Here is an 18,298-nt window from a genome sequence, read left to right as displayed (position 1 = left end):
AAATCCACACTAATAGCCTGAAGTGGAAGAACTGGTAGTGAAGTCCAAAATTTTCTTTAATTTATACATAGTTTGTTCTATAACAGTTATTCCTAATCTGTAAATCAAGGAACTCTAGGTAAGTGTGGTGCATGCTTTACGGTCACAGAAAGGCGCCCATGAATTGATATATATATATATATATATATATATATATATATATTCAGAATTATTTTCCAAGAATGCAAAGATACTGTTCTCGCTAATAAAATTTTATTTAATTATTTTTCCTAAATTCATAATAATGGATATTGCCATTTTTTGTTTATCTTTGCTTTTTAAATGTACAGCTATTTATTAATGTCAAAAGAATAATTCTATTATCTTAAGTTTCATAAAGATCTTAAAAATATGACTTTGTAAACAGAAGAAATAAAATTATATATACATTTATAAATACACATATACACATGCATACACACGTGTATTTAAATGAACTGCTTAAGGGGGCACCTGGATGGTGCAGTCAGTTAAGCTGAACTCTTGGTTTCAGCTCAGGTCATGATCTCGGGGTCCTGGGATCGAGTGATGCATCAGGCTCCACGCTCAGCACAGAGTCTGCTTGAGATTCTCTCTCTCTCTCTTTTCCTACCCCTCCTGCTCATGTTCTCTCTCTCTAAAGTAAATAAATGAAATATTTTAAAAATAAATAAATAAATGAAATCAACTGCTTAAAACTGATTTTGTAACATTGCCTCCTATTTTTTTAAAGACTTCTGTGGTCTTGAGTTAAGTGTTCATAAGCATCTTAACTCATTGTTAAAGCAAGCTTCTATAGGAATTTAGACTCTAATGCCATTCTCAGTCACCATCTTCATGACGATGTGGCCATATTATTCATATGGCCTTTTAACAACAATGCCTTACTGAGGGTTTCTGTACACTTTCTCCAATCACACTAGCAACTCCATGGGGCATGGGCGATTACTTGTATTTTACAATAAGAAAACTGAGTTGTAGAGAGGTTCATGAGTCTTGGCGTTTGTCCATAGTACCAAATCCTTAGTAATTGTTCATGGAAGTCACTGGGCTTCATCTTGGTGGCCTCATAAAAATATGATTTTAAATTCAAATTATGCTATATAACATCATGGTGTCTGGCCAGCCAAATTCAGCCTGCCATTATTAATTCCAGCATCTCTGTGTGATCTTTGTACAACATCATGGACACATCCTCACTGACCAAATAAGTCATTGAGTATGTCATTGATTAAACAACATTTTAAAATTGTATAAACTTATACAGATATGTAGGACACCATTCTGCTTACTATTACATCTGGAAGTAGAAATTACAGGGAGGAAAGAAGTAATGACAAAAAAGATATACTCTTTTAGGCTAAGTCTTGATCCTCATTCAAATCAAATTATTGGAACTGCCGTACTTTGTCGGGGATGGTCTAAGTGAAGATGAAAAGTTGGGATAAGGAGGGAAGATAAATCGAACCTGAAAATGGCCTAGGGAGAGAGATCAGGGAGCAGGAGAGCACTGGTGGTTGGAAGAGTTGAGAGCAGAAGCGGACAGCTGTGCTGCTTTGCAGAGAAGAGCTGCACGCAGAGTGCAAAGGGAAACCCACACACAGCCTGGAGCACGACCCTCCACGGTTTGCCTGATTTCAAGGGGGTGGACCGCATCCTTGTGCAAACTACTTCTTCATTCCGTTGTCAGCATGAGTTGTGGGGCTGCCTGGACTGCAGGTCTGACCGGGGAAGTCATTTCTGGCAGTTTCACTTAAGAAACCCAGGTCATGGCTCTCATTCCTGTGGGGGCCAATTATCTCTGCTCTGACAAACAGAAGCACGGCCACTCTTGGGAGGCCTCTCAAAGGCATACCCATTGTTAATGAGTCAGTGGAAACACCTTTGGATATGAAGACACCAAAGATTCCTTTTCTAGAGTTACACATAGCCCCAAACCCTGCTGGTGGCCTTTATGTGATAGATAACTAATAAACAGCTTCGATAAAAGCGAGTGTTTTGGGTGTGATTCTGTGTTCTCAAGCTGATACTCAGTTAAAAAGCGAAAAGAATTAGTAGCTGCTGGCAGCATGTCTACCGTGCATGTGAGCCTAGCAAGTAAATCAACTGCTTTAGATGTCAGATGTCTAGTTAATGATTAAGTAATAGCACTTGACTCTAATTCTACTTGCTTTCAATTTTTTATTTATTTTTTACTCCAAGAGTTGAACATGGGAAGAGAATTCTGTGAAATCTTAACGGTGGATTAGGATAGGTTTAGCCTTGATTTTAATTTTTAATAAGGCTGAGAGATGTTAATCCTGTACCCTCATCTTCTCCATTCTATCCCATAGACACACCCATCCAACCATCATACCAATCGCCCCAAGAATTTGAGACGTATTTCAGAAACTGTCTCAGTTCACTGGATACAGATTTATGAGCACTGAATAAACGAGCAGTTATAATATGAGCAGTCCTCATGATGCAAAACAGGATCAAAAGAAGTCAAATCAGCCTGTATATTTAGAGTATTAAACATACTTCTCATCGGGATGTGAAATTAGAGGCATTGAGCCCATACAACAGCTTCACATCTACTTACAAAATCTATTAAAATTCCTTCTGCCACAGAGCCTAATGTTCAGCATTTTTACTTTACAGCTGACAAATCCAGTCAACTGAGGTCATGGAAGGCTATTTGCCCATAACTGGACAGCTAACGATTTGTGTATTGGGAACCAAGATCCTGGCTGCTAGGGCTTTGAGTTTTTACTATAACTCTTGCCTTTGCTCATTTGCAAGAAAAAACCCTAAAGACGGGGACTCCTGCCCCCGAGTTCATCAGGCAGCTCGCTTCTGTGTGTCTCTCGCTTGCTCATAAGCTGCAATATCAAGCTATGATCAGTTTTGCGTGTTGACCCATCCTTTCCCTGCCTGCTCACAAGACCTGTGGCCTTGGCCCCTCATTCAGGAGCAGTGAGAGCCTGGCATATTAGGGTATTAGGATCTCTGCTTCTAGGTTCCGGTAATCATGCCATTTGCTACCGTTTCCTGTGTTGATCAGCTAAGTTTCCGAAGGAAAACAAAGCCCTGAGGAATAGTGATAGCATCACTCCCACTTTTCCAACCTCTAATCTACTGTAGATTAAGTTCATCTATTTGGCTTTCCGGTCGAAATCTGGACATCTGGTGTCCATGCTGGCTACATACCTAGAAGTTATACTCTTTCATAAAACAGTTACAGAATTTACTACAGTTTTTTAAAATTTTCTTTTAAAGATTGTGTTTACTTATCCATGAGAGACACAGAGAGAGGCAGAGACCCAGGCAGAGGGAGAAGCAGGCTCCCTGCAGGGAGCCTGGTGAGGGACTGGATCCCAGGACCCCGGGGTCATGACCTGAGCCGAAGGCAGATGCTCAACCACGGAGCCACCCAGGTGCCCCCACTACAGTTCAGGATGAAAAGTTTCACAGGACAGTATTTGGCATGTAGTAAGTAGTCAGAAATTAATGCTGCTTGATTCCAATTGCTGATGATTTTGAGACCTGAGACTCAGATGAATTTCTTTGGCTCATTCATTCACTTATTCATTTGAAATGCTTAGAGAGGATGGAGTCTGTGCTCAGCACTCTGCTAGGCACTGAGTTTCTGAATCTGATCATCGGCCGCCTGGTCTGCAAGAGTAACATGAGATTCCCAAACTACTAGGTATACCAGCAGTTGCTCTGGTCCTGCTCAGCTCTGGGAGTCTCCTCCCTGTGGATTTTGTCTCTATTTTTGCCTGTTCCCAAACTCCTTGACATTATGTCACGATGCCTCAATGCCTCAGCCTTGCCATTTGATCTTAGGAGAGAAATTGAAAAACTGACATGAAATCAGCTTGACAGCTTGCACATGAGGAATGCAAAGACAGAAACTTCAGGGAAGAAACAAATGGAGTATTTCAAGAGGTTGAATTTTTAACTATAGCAAAACCATCACTGTGTCCTGACTCGTTTTATAATCGCTTATCAAATGAGATAATAAATATACAAATATACAGTAAGTATTCAATAAATGCTCACTTTTCAATAATAGCAACTATTACCCCTCATAAGTGATATCTAAGTGTACATATACTTATTATTTATGTGAGTTTCAAGGAAAGAACAAAAACTTAAAGATGTTAAAGAGGTAGCCATCTAAGCATTGAAACTGTATAAAAAATACAAGCTTGATGCCTTTTGAATTATTTGTTTAAAATGAAGTTATATGTACCTCAAGGGTCTATTTAGCATTAGTGGACCAACTGAGTTCCTTGTATTATCAACATCCATATAAATAAATAAAATATGTTCACTTTGTATCGATTTGCCTGTTTTCATAGAACATTAGAAAATCACCCTATGTAAAGTATACTAGGTGCCCAGAGATTTTGTTTTGCTTTGTTCTTGTTTTGAGGCGAAATCTTGTTATTCTTGACTTGTGAGGAAATGGAATTAAAAAAAAAAAAAAAGAAAGAGAGAGAGAGAGAAAAGATAAATAGCAATCATTTCATTTTTTTTAAGGCCTACCTTTAAAAATCAATATATAAAAGTAAAAATTACTGCTAGAAAGGTACTTTAAAAGAATGTGATTATAATAAAGTACTACTGATACTGAATATAAAAATATAATAATTTTGATTTCTTTTCTTGTTATGCCTGTAAGCCTAGAGAGTTTTGACATTAATTTTTATACATTAGTTTTTTTTTTTTCTTGAGATAGAATACCAATTTCTTGCTAACATGCATTTCAGTGATACCATGACTGCTGTTGATATATAAAAACATAAAATCAATTAGTAATTTTGACTATAATGGCCAAAGAAGGATGTATGTTTGTGGTATGAATAGTTTACAGTAAAAACAACTATATTCCATGTTCCAACTACTCCACCCACAGTTAGCTACTGTAACATACAAGACTGTCACCTGGTAGCTGGTTAAAATCTATTTGTAAGGGATGCCTGAGTGGTTCAGTGGTTGAGCGTCTGCCTTCAGCTCAGGGCATAATTCTGGGGTCCTGATCGAGTCCTGATTGAGTCCTGATCGAGTCCTAATTGAGTTCTAGATCAATCCCTGTATCGGGTTCCCGCTGGGAGCCTGCTTCTCCCTCTGCCTGTGTCTCTGCCTCTCTCTCTGGGTCTCTCATGAATAAATAAATTAAATCTTTAAAACAAAAACAAAACACCTATTTTTAAGATTATAATTGTAGTAAAATAAGTTGTTTAAACAATACTTTCATTATCATTGTCCACTGTTTATTGTCTACATTTCTTTCACACCAGCGGTTGAATAAGTCCTAGCACAGACTAGATGCTCAATAAGTATATGTTGAATGGATGAATGTTGTACTTCAGCTGTTATCCAACAATGTCCATTCAGATTCAGTTGACTTTCAACACATTAGACTTGACATTGTCCATTTTCAGGTTCCCTCAACTCAATTTGCTATCTGCTTGGAAAAGAGGAACAGGCTAGGAGCATTTAGGAAATTTCGGTTTATAGCAAAGTGTAAGTAGAATGACCCAAAGTGAAAGCATAACATACACAAACACACACATATACACATACACACACATAACTTTATGACTAGAGTTTTAACCAAATAATTTTCTGTATGGATTACAAACTCTGTATGAAATGAAAGGAATGATTGAGATAGTGTCTGATTGGAGTGTTTATGGTGTGCATCAGTCACTGCCCCACAAAAGTCACTAGGCTGCTTAGAACTCTATGGCCCTGGAAATTCTCCTTTATATAAAACACGATGTGCTCACTTCAGCAGCACATATACTAAAATATAAAACATGATAATTTCTGGACTGAGTTTTAAATATTTTAAGAAAATATGTACAGTATTTAAAGACTTCACTAAAACTGTATAAACTTCAAGGGTAATCTATGAGGAAGATATATAAAAGTGGGGAAAATACAGCAACATGGTCTTAAAAGGGCTAGATATATTCCAAATTCCAAATTCCATTCTTAAGCTACTGTGATAGACACAGGGAGGGGCAGCCACTTCACTTCGAGTAAAAAGACAGTATATACTTCGAACTGATAGATCATAAATATACTACTAGTTGTAACCATCTACCTGTGGACTTTCCCTCAGCAGTTTTGAAATAATAAGAATTAAAAATCCTGCTTAATTCCTTGTTCATTCACTACTAGAAACATAAAAAATCAAAAAGAGAGAAAGAATATTGAACCTATGAAACACTATGATGATGTTAATGTAGAAAAAATTAAAAGGCAAATTAAAGACATTTGACAGTCATTAAATGTATCTGATTAAAATTGGTTAAACAGCCATCTAGATTTAGAATGTGTCCAATAAACACCAAATGAAACCTTACCCTAGAAATTAAACATTTTCTAACTTGGGGAAAACTACAGGACTCAAAGTTTATACAAAATTTGACTTAAATCCTATTTTCTGAACAACCTTTACTCAAGTTATTTTGTCAAAATAATCATAACAAAGTGTGTATGAGTGAAGGCAAGGCTCCAGTTCGAGAATGGGCAGAGGAAGTGTGTTCTAAGGGATGGTTGGAAATTTTTTTTCAAGGAAGCACGATTAATCCTTTTCTATTCAAGATGCCAAACAATGTCCACTGCACATCCTAGCCATACGCTCATTAGAGCAAACAAGAAGTCACAATTGAGAATGTAGATAAAGCAGGACTTTACAGGCAGAGCCAATAATGGATTGTCCCCTCTCCAACACGATCAACCAATGGGACAGCATGTTTAACAACCAGCTCTAATAAACCGGTTAAAAATATGGCTAGAAGGAGGCGGGGTAAGACTTTAACGCCTATTTTTGAGAAATGTTTCTGAAAAGTTAGAGCTAATTGCTGAACTAATTACACTTCTCTTGAATTTCTTATACACAAATGATGTGCTTCCAGATTAATTAACTTTACTTCCGAAAAACTGGGAGTGATTCCAAATTTTGACATTCTGATTACTCCACTTCCATAGAAAATATTCCTTAAAGCTCTGCCCTTGGGCACATGATGTTAGAGGTATTTCACAGGGTAAAAGTAAAAATGCAGAAATAATTCTCTGACTTAGCAGCTCATCCTCCATACTTCAGAATAGAGAAAAAAAAAGAATTATTTTGGCCATCCAGAATTGATATGAAGATTCAAAAACCAACAAACTCCAACAACTATCAAAATCTGTAATTTCTAGTTCTGTTTTCTTCCAATTCTATTTTATCCAAGAGCAATAATGTTCTCTCATGACCTGGGTGCTGTATTGTTTTAAAAGACTTTATTCCTGGGTTTGTATATTTTTTTTCTTTTTTACCTCCCCAATCACATTGAAAAGTCCATGTGGTCTCTCTGCTACACCCTCTAAATGTGAATACTGAAATCAAAAGTTCATTTCACTGCCTGGTACATAAGAAATCTATATCCCTTTGGCTCCTTCTTCTGTTACAAAATTCTGCGTTAGATTTCCTGCTCTTAAAAAAAATGGAAAAACATTCTAATAAGTAATCAAGCTATAAAAGCTAGTTTTTATGAGTTTTGCTGCTTGGGGGCATATTTTGCTGCCAAAGATGCTTTATTTAAAAAAAAAGTCTTGAGATTCTGTTTTGGGAGCAAGTACAAAAGATGCTACAATGCCTATGAATTTTTGAGCCTCTGTCTTTCCAACACTCTCCATGCCCTATACCAAGTTCACAGTTACTAGATTTAATTTCAGCTGCTCAGCTAAGGGCACTATTCCCTTTCTTCATTATAAGAAAAGTTTTCCTTGCAGAGTTAGAAGAAAAAAAAAAAGGCCAGTTCTATCCACTGTTGGTGGGTTTTCTAAAAATGGGACCAGCGGGGAATCAATCTTTGTTTTAAGCAGAAGAGACACTCTAGCTTATTTTCAAGAGGAAAGAGAAACACATAATTAACTAGGGCAGGCCTGACCTAGGGCAGATGGCAATAGCAGCCCAGTGGAGAGCATACTGTCTTAGAAAAAGATTCCTGCTGGGCCATGTCAACCCAAAGATTTGGAGGGAAAGCTTTCTCAAAAACTATATGGGTTTAAACTATCTTAATTTGTCTAAAAACATCCTGGAAAATACACACACACACATGCAGAGCATTGGAATTGATTGCAAAATACAAATGAAATTCAGCAGCAGGAAGAAAACGCTATAAATGCTGTGATTCCATAAAAACAGCAAATATTTTTGACAGTCTAGAAGGGCCAGATATTATGATAATTTTTTTATTATTTTAAAAAATATTTTATTTATTCATGAGACAGAGAGAGAGAGGCAGAGACACAGGCAGAGGGAGAAGCAGGCTCCATGCAGGGAGCCTGACGTGGGACTCGATCCCAGGACTCCAGGATCATGGCCTGGGCTGAAGGTGGTGTTAAACTGCTGAACCACCCCAGGTGTCCCAGCTAAATTTTTTAAAGTGTTATTCAATTCCATGTTTGCAACATCTCTGAGGTACACAGTATCATTGCTCCCCTTTAAAAATAATTTTTAAAAATATCGTAAGGAAGTTGTAGGATGTGCCTGACATTGTAAGTTGCCGCACACATTATTTGAGTGTGAATATAAAGCAAGAAAATGGGACCGAATTAAAAGTCCAAAAATCACTTAACATATATGGGAAAATATGTGTAATTTCAAAACATTAGGAAAAGAGGGATAATTACATCAATGTTCTTGGGACAAGTGGGTAGCCATCTGGAAAAATATTCATAAAGTCAGAGCCTGACCACAACTAATTAAGCAGGATAAATCTAATGGATAAAAGATATAAATGCAATTGTAAATAAATACATTAAGCAACTATTAGAATAAACCAAGAATTCTTGTAAAACCTTGGAATGGAGAAGGCCATTCCAATATCACACAAAATTCTGAAGCCATAAAGACAATATTTATAAATCAAATTAAATAAGAAATTTTAAAATTTAAGAACTGTTCATAAATAAATAAATAAATAAATAAATAAATAAATAAATATAAAAAAACTGTTCACCATAAATTAACTACTTTACCATGTCCAGGTAAATTATGGGACAGGGTAATCAGCAGGTACTAATTAGTGTTAATTCTTACAACTAGATTCAAAATATCAAGACTGGAGGAATCTTGGAAATCACTGCCTCTTATTCATGTTCTCTGGATGAAAAAATGTGGCAAGTGACCTGCTCAAAGTTACAGACCTAATTAATGCTTGCATCATTCAAGGGAGGTATTTCTGCTGTTACAACACTGCCTCACACTAGCAAAGCAAAGCAGAAGAAATAATTTTACAGTTGGGGTAATAAACCTTGATCTACTGGTCAAGTCAGGGAAAGAATATTAATAACAGCATGTTGCAGGTTTTTTCTACAAACCAGATCATTGTAGATACTTTATATACATCAACCTATTAAATAAAGTGCTGCCATTATAATCCCATGAGGAGACAAAGTCAATTTATTCAAGGTCACAGCTTTACATGGTGGGTAACCAGGTTCCAGATTCAAGCAGTTTTATTTCCCCCTCACCTGCTCTTGTTAATACTCTCTTCTCAAAGATTAAAATCATAGATAAATTAATATTAGGTTCATCTCTGGGAACTGCACCTGTTCCCCGCAACATACCTTTAACTCGGCATTTTTACACTTGCTTGAAGAATCTGCCCAAAATGGGGGGAGCAGGGAGTGACACAAAAATGAACTGATGACAGCATCTTTACACAGTCACAAAACTGTCCTTTAGTGAGTAATCTGACGCCAAGTTTGACAGCTTTATAATTTCCATCTGAAAAAGCTAAATTTCATGCATCATTATGGCTATACCGTTTGCTAAAATACTGAAATATTACTGTTCTGATAATCAAATGGTTTCTCGTCAGAGCCGTCAAGTGTTGTGATGTCCACACACCCTAGTCCCTTCATGGATCATCTCAATATACAGAAACCAAGAGGTCAAGGACGTGTGAGCAGGGAGTTTCCAGATTCTACTCCAGCAACATGTTTGACGTTGGCTCTGATTGGTCAGTGCTTGTGCTTTACAGAATGTCAAACATGCGACCATTTTCTTATGTAAGTTCAAAGATAAGTCTAAAATATAGACATCAACGCAGGAAGAGGATGGCAAGGTAGCAAAACTTTCCAACCAAATCTAAAATGAAAACATAAAACATTCCTGGATGCATGTTACAGGAAGGATTTCATGTACAAAAATGGGTGGAAAGAACAAAAAAAAAAGGACAAAAACAGATTCCAGAGTGAAAGCGCATCTCAGTAGAAAGTGTCCCATGTTAAAAAAAAAATTATTAAAACGGATACATTAAAATAATAATAAATAAATAAATAAATAAATAAATAAAAATAAATAAATAAATCAATAAAATAAAACGGATACATTTTACTCGTAATGTCATGGCTCCACAACATGCCACTCAAACCCTCCAGAGATCAGACAAGCCAACTCTGAACTGCATGGTAGGTCAGAATCCCTTAGGACCGTCCCTGCATTTGTACCCTCTGGTGGGTCTATGTGCCTACTCCCAAATGAGCCATCCACCAGCTGCACACATCTCGGAGCAATCCACTTTTTGCATTGATCTTCTGCATAGAGCTCCATCACATACACTTTATTTTCCTTTTTTTTCTTTTAATATTTTATTGATTTATTTGAGAGAGGGAGAGCGTGAGAGAGAGAGAGCACCATCACAGGTGGGCAGAGGGAGAAGGAGAGGCAGATGCCCCGCTAAGCAGGAAGCCCAACTCGGGGCTCAATCCCAGGACCCTGAGATCATGACCTGAGCCAAATCAGATGCTTAACCAACTGAGCCACCCAGGCGTCCCCCCACACACTTTCGATCGCAGTGACTGTTGAATTCTCATTGAAGTCCCCCACTCCATCACCACTTATTCCGGTTGCAGTTCAGCCATCAGCATCTTCCTGCTTCTAGCTTTCCACAAGAGACAATTAGACCAAGTGTACCAACTCCTGAAGCACCCAACCTCTGCAAGAGAGACTAAAAGAAGCATCTACCAACATATGTGTGGGGGGGAGATGGGGAGAATTAAAGCCTAATTCCTTGAAGCCCAGAGCCTCTTCATTAAACATTTCCCCCTGCATAGCACTATAGTCCATTAAGAAATCTAGCGGTACCTTTTCTTCAGTGCATGCTTCCTCAGAGAAGTGAACCACGTGGAGGATCTTATTACCTGCTGGAAACTGATCAACTTCCTAAAAAGGATGACTGAAATCAATGCCATTACTTATGCCATTTGCTATTGCTTCCATTGAAGGGGTGATTTTGTTGGGTCTGTACTATGCCCTCTGATGGAAGACTAGCATTTTACATGGAACCTGAGTATTTTAACTAACCTCCCTGTGTTTTCGAGAAGTCGTGCCTTACCTGATCCTGGAGTCAGGTTTGCAGCCTCTAAGTGTTTACTGCAGAGTTTCGCAGGGTCTTTTTTCCTGGGGGATGGGGGATGGACTCCCATTGGGATCACAATATAATTTCGGGTGGGGGGCTGGGCATTGCTGCATTTGGTCCATTGCTGCTTTGCATTAAGATGGTTTCCTCTGTCCTGTCAAGGAGAATCGCTGGGATCATCCATAGGTGATTGCTGCCTTTTACTATGGTTCACTTTATAGAAGTGTCAATATAAAGCTCTCTTTCTGTCTTTCAGAGTTCCTACAGGTCAGAGGGAGGGGTTCGATGAGGAAATGCAAGCTGACTGGGCAGCTCAGTGTTCTTTGAGATGTATTGCCTTTTCCTGGTAGCACATGAGAACCAGTGTTGGAAATGGCTCCCAGTCCTTTCCTAGGGTCTGCTTTCAAGCTTATTCCTGTGTCCTCTCTGTCTTTCTTCCCCCAAGGGAACTGGGATGCATCTCCGTGAGTTCATTTTTCACTGACATCTTCTCAAGTAGGAGGTCAGATGTTAGCACAGATGAATACCTCTTGGACAGATCTTTTCATTGTGTTAGGCAGAAAACTGACTTTCTATAATGGCAAATTCTACTCTTGCCTTGACCAAGGAATATTTTTCTTTGTAGTTACTTCATGGAATATACTACTTATAAAGTATAAATCCTGAACCATTCATCCAGAACTCCTTATTCAAAGAGTTCTAATGACCAAAATCAGACCATCTTGTCTCATAGACATCACAGAGAGACAAACATCAAGGAGGCCTGCCTTTCTCTGAGTTCCCAAGGACGGCACGTGAATAAAAGATGCAACATAATAGGTGTTCAGAGATGAAGTCTAGCTTTAACTCTATATGGATCTGTTCTTTGTCTTTGTTCGAGTTCATATTCATTTGCTCCACTTCTCCTTTGTTGTGAGGAGGGATACTAATACTGATCTAAATCTTCCAGCATGGTTCTTGTCGTATGGTACAACCTCAAAACATAGTCAATGAAGGAAACAATGAACAAAATGGTGAGTTAATGTGAGAAAATGATTGCAAACTGCTTTGTAATGTGCCACACGATACTGTGGATGTTAGGAAGCAAACTATTAAGTGTGTGTGTGTGTAGAAAAAAACACAAGGGGACCATATATTAGCTAAAGCAAACCAAGGATGAGTCCTCTTAAACAGAGGAGGACTTCCACATTGCCTGACGACACAGTACCCTGGGTGAGTCCCAACCAACAACTGGAAGGCCTTTAGGACATGTAAATCTCACTTCCCCTTTTTCCCCTAAACCCAGACGCTAAGTGGAGAAGCTAGAAAGCAAAAGGACTGCATGGCATGTTGATGGTCAAATAACAATGTATTACTAAAAATAAAATAAAACAAATGGAAAACTCTCCATCAATCTTCACCCCTCACCCAATTTGCATTTTTCTTAGCAATCACTACATAACATATTGCATGCTTATTTGTTAACTTATATTATCCCACATCAATTAATAGCATACAAAGTCTTAACAGAAGTTTATCCTTCTTAAGGCAGGCAGACGACACCTGCTCAGCTAATGACACATTTGACTAACAGGGCATTCCTGTAACTCAGACTACGGGCAATGGGTATGAACTTCAGGGTGTTACGGAGGACCTCCTATATCCCAAGAAATGTACTAAGTGCCTTACAACTGTTCTACTGTTTACTCCTCACAATAACCCTATGGGGTTGTCACTTATTAGACAAGAAAATTGAACACAGAGAGATCAATTTCCTTGTCCAGGGTCATATAGTTTATCAGTGGTGAATCTAAGTTATCCCATCTGACTTCAGAACCCATGCTTTTAAGCACCATGCTATATTATGCTAATGTTCTATAAAGGACTCAGTTTGCCTACAGAAAAATCACTCCTGGAAGATGAGTCAGTCCTGAAAAGTCCCTGCATGTTTCCTCTTCTGGCTCACCTGTGCTAGTCCCTAAATAGTAGAAAAATACTTAAAATCTGTTCCAACAATCTGCTTCCGGGAACTGGGTTAAATTTTGCATCGCAAGTAATTGACACGATTGAGACTAGCATGTGTGCAATGTGGGTGGTATTTTAATAGGCTTTTTGAGTAATGAAAAATCCTGGATATGATATATGTTTTTTTTTTAATCATAAGATTTACTTTCTCTTACTGAACTCATGACTAAAGGAAAAATTAGAAATGATGTTAGAAAGGAAGCAGCATTATTTAAGGCACTCGCAGAGCTATTGGGCACACAAATTTAATTTTTAATAATGTGACTATAAAAAATATAAAAATTATTTGCAGTGAAGCACTTTCCTTATGATCATAGAAATGTTTATGTTTGTGCAAAATTTTTCATTTCCAGGATATCCTCCTCCAGCTTCCATCTTTGTATTTCTCTGCCTCACATTTCACATGTGGATGCATGGATCAATCTTGCCTACATGATATCTCGCTGAGCTCTGCTTTTCTGACATCAAGTGCACACACGCACACATGTGTGGGTGTATTTGTGCGTGTGTGTGTGTGTGTGTGTGTGTGTAGAATCTTCCATAAGAAGCCTTCTGCACCTAGCAGGTGAAAAAAAAAAAACTTTATATATCCTTAAAGACAAATCAACTTTGAATTAATAAGTAATTAGCAAAAACTGTCAAACCCTTTGCTCCCACATTACATATAGCCATATTCTTAATACATTTAGCTCTTATTTGTTCTGTTCCAGATACAGTTTTTTGGAACCCATGTGATTATTTTATACAATCTTAGACAAAGAAGTCACAAAGACCTACTCTGTACAGTTTTCAATACATGCAAACATTAAAGATTCCTTCTACCCTCTTTTCCTATCTGTCTAGGACCTATTCATAGGTCTTATTACCCATATAGTGAAAGCTCTGATATTTAATATCCCAGTCCTGACCTTACACATGAATTCTGGACTTCTGTATTGATTACCTCCCTGGCATTCCCACTTGGATGTCTCATAAGTACCTCAAGCTTAACTGAGTACAAAGTAGGATGCTTGATTTCTTCAATCTCGCTCCCCCATAAGTCTTTCTCATCTTCGCTAACTGAACTATAAGTCAGCTACATGCTCAAGCCACAAACCTAGGACTCACTCTCATTTCTTGTTTTTCCTTCATTCTTTGTATTTGGTTGCATTTCCCAGTGTGGAACATGAAAGGAAATTCCCGTTCAAGTGGTTTATTGGGGGATTGCTTCATTGCAGCGGTTCTCAACTTGAGAATGCACCTTCGTGGCTTGTTCAAACACTCAATACTAGACTCCAAATCCAGAATTTCTACATAGGTCTAGGGTGGAATCTGAGAAGTTATAGTTCTAACGTGTTACCAGATGATGTTGATGCTACTTTTCCAAAGACCATACTTGGAAAACCACTGCTGTAGGGAGAAAGAGAATGAGAGGAGATGAATGGAGAGTGGGGAGAAGCAAAAATGTGGCCTTACATGGAACTGAGAGCCACCCAATCTCTATGTCAATCAACAGAGAGGCAACTTAAGCTCTAGGTGACCCACACTCCCAAGAGCCAGAGGTGATTTACCAGCTCTCACAGGGTACCTAGACAGGAAACAAATAGCATCTACTCTACCCCCAAAATTGATTTCCTAATCAGCTTTTTCAGATTCACTTCCAGAATAGGTACTATATCTAACCACTTCTCACTATATCCACTGATAGTACCCTAGGTCACTGTCCTTTCTCTGCAGATGACATGTCCTTTCTCAACCAAAATAGCTTTTACATTTTTTTTTTTTTTACAATGTTTTCTACAATGTTTTATATAGGGCAAGAGCCAAATTCCTGGTATGGTCAAGCTAAGACCTTTAGATGGACATAACTTAGCAACCTTTTAGTTAAAGAAGCCACAGGCTGCGAGTTCAAGGTCAATGTCTGAAACAAGAGCCTGATGAACTCACCTCTTAACCAGTCTAGTATGATGCTCCTATAACGCATTCTCCATGCGTGAGTCAGAGTAACGTTTTTTTCTAATATAAAGCAGATGTTGCCACCTCTCCATGATTCTCTGGTGTTCTTAAGAAAATCAAACTCTTATTTTAAGATTTTATTTATTTACTCATGAGAGACACACAGAGAGAGGGAGAGACACAGGCAGAGGAAGAAGCAGGCTCCTCGCAGGGAGCCCGACGTGGGACTCGATCCCAGGTCCCTGGGATCACAGCCTGAGCCAATAGCAGATGTCAACTGCTGAGTCACCCAGGCGTTCCTCAAACTCTTTTCCCACAGTAACAAGGCCTCAGCTTTTTCAGACTCAAAGCACTTGCAACTTTCTGTTACATCTTCCTAAAGAAATTCCTTTACCATCCCTCTAAAACTCACCATTACCTTTACCACACAGAGATACAGATGGGTGACTGCTTTGTATCCCTCAGGTCTCAGCCCAAAGTCCACCTCCTCAGAAAGACCCACACAGATCTCTCTACTTAAACTAGTCCACACCCCTGGTCCCTGTCACGTTATCCTGTTTTACTTACTTCATAGCATCTAAGCTCTCTAAGGTTTTCCTACTTATTAATCCATATCTTTGTTTACTGTGTCTCCTCGTGAGAACATGAGTTCTGCGACCTTGTTCTTTAGATCACTGCTGTGTTCCCAGCACACTGAAGAGTGTTTGGCACATAGTAGGAGTGAAATAAAATATTTTTGAAAACATAATGAATAATGTACATGGTTGGAACAGGGATGATATTTTACCTCGTAGCCTTCGCTCACTAGACTCATTCTTAGTTATTTTCTTCAAGGCCATGCATGGCCATTTAGGAGTAGAAAGATCTCAAGGATCAATCTTATCTTGTGACTAATCAGCATAATTCATATCTAAGATAGTTTCTTGAGGACAATGAATATATCTGTGTTTTGACAGCTGGGCCATCCATCAAAAAGACAGGCTGAGCTGATTAGGTTGACCAAAGTTACATTTAGAATGGTTCTACAAATATTGACGCCACTGAGAATTTAAGCACAGCGTAATTGTATCAGGGCCCAGATAACAGCAAATCAGAAAACCAATCTGCATAAACACAATTGGTTGAGTTTTTCTAGTTATAGAATTGCCTGTCTGGCTCATGGAGAGAGACCATTAGCATGCCAAGAAAGTCAAAGCAAAGCAAGAAATAAAACGTTTATTCAGGTACGAGGGCAAACCGTGCCCAAAAAGATGTCAGATCATGTAGGATTAGAACCCAGGAAAGCTTCCGGGAAACATTCAGAAGCCGACTATCTGGACAACAGAGTGCGATCACCAAGAAGACACTCCTTTAGGTGAGATTTCTTCTATAGTCTTTCTTTAAGGCAGTGGTTCTTGGTCTCCAGACCGGCAGCACCACCACCTACCTTAGCACATTACCTAGGAAGTTTTTAGAATTGTAAATAAATCAAGGCACACCCTGGACCTACTGAGAAACCCTGGGTATAGACCCCAGTGCCCTATGTTTTGACATGACCCGCAGGTGATTCTGTGGGGGGCTCCAGTTTAAGAACCTCTTTTCCAGGGCTAGAGTCAACTACTTGGTAGTGGAAAAGAGTGAACCATATTTTAGTTGAAGGCACCTGCAATTGGAAGTATAAGGTTTGAAATGAAGTTTGAGTCTGACATCTCACTTTTAATTGGCCGGGCTACCATCAGTGAAGCGCTTGGCCCACCTCCTGCATTTTCCATGTATAAACAAAATGTGGAGACTGACCCTCAACACTACACACACCGTTGCACAAAATGAGGGTGGAAAGCACTTCAAGAAAGTGCAGTGTTCTCGGTATGATGACTATTATTACACTTCAGAGAGGTACGTTAGATTCTGCTCTCAGCATAAATTTCTAAGCAATCATAACCTGTTTGCCAAGTGAGAATGCTTTACCTGAATTGCCTTAAATACATATTTGATAAAATTCAGCAATGTTGTCAAAAGGAGGCTGGTGGGGAGGAGCTCAGTTTCTGAGGAAACACCAATCAGCTCATCAATCTGCCTAGCTGTGCAATCATTTCCTCTAATGAGAGGTCTGTAATTGTCACTCAGGATGACTTAACATGTCACTGTTGATTAGCACAGGAGATGAAGATGTCTCAGGAGCAGAGTGAGACAAAGCACACCTTACCCAGTCTTTGCTCTCCTCGTGCCTAATTGGCTGGGTAGCTGCAACCTTTATTGTGATAAATGACAACTCCAACACTCACATGCAAATCCATGTGCTTGAGCTTGCTTGTATACATGTGTACACACTTCGTCACTTTATTTAACAGAGAGAGAACTTTTGCTCAATGAAAAATAAAGGCGATTTATTTTCATGTATTATTGGATAGGACATTTATTTGTATATTTTCTCATAGCAAATTAAAAAAGTTTTATAGGAACCAGATACAGGTAAGGGGATTTCCAAGTTCTGCTTTCTAACCCCAAAAATGTGGCCTAATTCTACATAACCAATATCTATATTTTTTTCCTGTGATTCCTCCACATGTATCTCGATCTAACCAAGATAAATTTGTCAATTTCTATTAAATATATAAGTTCCATTTATGTCTTTACTCCGGTTATTTCCCTTCATAGAACCCCCTTAACCTAGTCCTTGCATTTCCTCAAATTTGACCTATCTTCTAGAATTCTCTTCTTTTTTTTTTTTTTTAATTTTTATTTATTTATGATAGTCACAGAGAGAGAGAGAGAGAGGCAGAGACACAGGCGGAGGGAGAAGCAGGCTCCATGCACCGGGAGCCTGATGTGGGATTCGATCCCGGGTCTCCAAGATCGTGCCCTGGGCCAAAGGCAGGCGCCAAACCGCTGCGCCACCCAGGGATCCCTAGAATTCTCTTCAAATTGGAACTCAAGTCCCACAT

The 18,298-nt window shown here is 38.7% G+C and overlaps 1 protein-coding gene across 2 annotated transcripts in view; it reads right to left on the bottom strand.

The window, feature by feature from the left end:
- The window catches only part of DCC (DCC netrin 1 receptor), a 1,085,392-nt gene that overhangs the window by 615,356 nt on the left and 451,738 nt on the right, over nucleotides 1–18,298 (bottom strand). The window lies entirely within an intron of this gene.

The sequence above is a fragment of the Vulpes lagopus genome, chromosome 24 (assembly GCF_018345385.1).
Source record: "Vulpes lagopus strain Blue_001 chromosome 24, ASM1834538v1, whole genome shotgun sequence".
NCBI classification, from domain to species: domain Eukaryota; kingdom Metazoa; phylum Chordata; class Mammalia; order Carnivora; family Canidae; genus Vulpes; species Vulpes lagopus.
Note: the sequence above shows the minus strand (reverse complement) of the source record. Positions and strands in the feature narration are given on the sequence as shown.